This window comes from Belonocnema kinseyi, chromosome 9, assembly GCF_010883055.1.
Source record: "Belonocnema kinseyi isolate 2016_QV_RU_SX_M_011 chromosome 9, B_treatae_v1, whole genome shotgun sequence".
Taxonomy (NCBI): domain Eukaryota; kingdom Metazoa; phylum Arthropoda; class Insecta; order Hymenoptera; family Cynipidae; genus Belonocnema; species Belonocnema kinseyi.
This window is the reverse complement of record NC_046665.1, coordinates 28,613,154-28,615,426: the sequence shown is the minus strand read 5'-3', so window position 1 is coordinate 28,615,426 and position 2,273 is coordinate 28,613,154.

The following is a 2,273-nucleotide window of genomic DNA, read 5'->3' as shown; positions in this document are numbered from 1 at the left end:
GCATACTTTGAATAAAATATTTGTTATCATTCTCTTGAAATAAATGTGTTTTTTTCTTGAAAAAATACCGGTTTCATATGTATACACCTGGTATATATATTTGAGCACGTTTTATTTCAGTGTGTGTACCATGAATAAGGCATATAATTATTTATATAATTTTTTATATGAAATATGACACATAACATAGAAAAATAATAAATAAAACAACTTATATACGAGGTACACCCTCAACATTTAATTTGAGCATTATATTTGTGTTTTATAAGCATCAAAAAATTTAAACAATACAAGATATCTGCTTTATTCCAGTTTTTTGAAAATGAAGAGCCGTTTCCCGTAACTTTTTCCGCCCTGAATCCGAATCTGGTACCAAAAACGTCCTATCACGCAAGTAGGCTTCAGCCTAGGGTGGCACATTTTGGCGGGTGGGAGGGGGCAGCAGAATTTTTGTGCTGTAAATTTTCAATAATTTTGGATTTTTGTACACAGATGCAGTCTGAGCGTGTTGGGAAAAAATTTTCACCAAGATTGACTCAAAATATTGATTTTTTATTCAACTGACTTATGCAATTTATTGAGTAATTCTAAACATTACATTAATCATCCGATGCATTTTAATTTTATCTTGTATAATATACGTTACGTAATATAAGTAAAAGTGCTACACGACAGTATAGTTAATTTTTTAGCCTATAAAGGCGGTAAATTTCTTTAAGTTTATGGGGCCAAAATGCTTTTATACCAAAATGTGCACTGATATTATTTTTTTATTAATTGTTATCATATAATCCCTGTAATATTCTGATAAAATAGATAGAAAATAATGAAAATTTCATTAATTCTGCTTATTCTGTTTATTTAATTAGCTCAATAATGTAGGTTTTTATCATTTTAATAATGTATATATAGGTGAATAGAAACTTCTGTTCTTAAAACAGTTTCTAAGCATTAAGAGTTTTTCATGAAATTACACTACAATGATGTAATTTTATTTTTGATGATATTTCAGAAATAATGAAAGTTTTAATGTTTTTTTTTTAACTTCAAGTAGCATTCCTTTAGAATTGTAACAGCTCAATGATACAGATGTAACAACTTAATATCATCATGATACTTATTATTTATGTAATTTTTTCCCTTGATGATGGAAAGCTAATACATGGAAAAAGTTCTAAGATATCTTCTTCTTCATATAGTAAACTAATAGGCTTTTATAGAAGTTTCATAGTTACTTATTCGACTGATTATAAATTATTGTTGATCCTGAACTAATATTGAACTAATTCTTTATTGAAACTTGGAAAGTAGAATTTCAAAATCACCACCTGGTCTGCTTAAGTTTTGAGGTTATAATTTCGTATTTTCCCTTGATTGGTGAAATTTTTATTGTTAAGACAAATATTTCTATGCAATTATACTTCAATGGCAATGAAACTCAATTTGCACCATAAATTATGATTTAAAAAATTATAATTTGTTTAAAACATTAATTTTACCAGATTTACCAGTTTGATCCATCATTACTGGTATTACCGGTAAAACTGTTAAATTTACCCATCATACGGGTAAGGTCCCATCTCTAATAATTATTACCGGGCAAATCTTTCGACGCAGCGACCTCCTCAGCGGGTCAGCGTACTTGCCATTGGCGCGTAATTTTAAACAACAAGGAATGGCAGGAATACGACGAAGAGTTTTTGGTTTTCGCATTATCAGGTTCGTTGTATATCATTTAGTATAATTAAGTGAAATTATAGTTTGCAAATCTATACATATATATGGTGGTTTTGAAGATTACTGAAAATTGTTTCAAATTGAGATTAACTAATTTTGAGAAACAACTAATTCTAAAAATAACAAAATATGTTAATGCAAGAATAGAAAGGATTCCTTTACCTAATATTATGAAATAATATTAAAAATTGAGAGAGTGACTGTCATTTTAAATATTTTATCAATTGTTTTTTTTTTAAGTAAGTTTTTTCTCAATAACATAATTTAAAGTTGATGCAAAAATTGAATAATAATATTTTCTTCTGTAAAGAAGATATTACAAACGTTTTCCGAGGTTATTTCGTAAGGCTGTTTTTGATTTAATGATGTTTACAGAGCAGTGCGATTCTTGTATGCATTGTAAATTAGGTTATGTTTATTCTTTTATTGAAGAAATTTCTTGATTTCAGTTGAATTTTTGTAATAAGTACCAACCCCTTCCTCCGTCGGAGTAGAATATCTACACAAATATATAATATAAATATTATATTAAAATT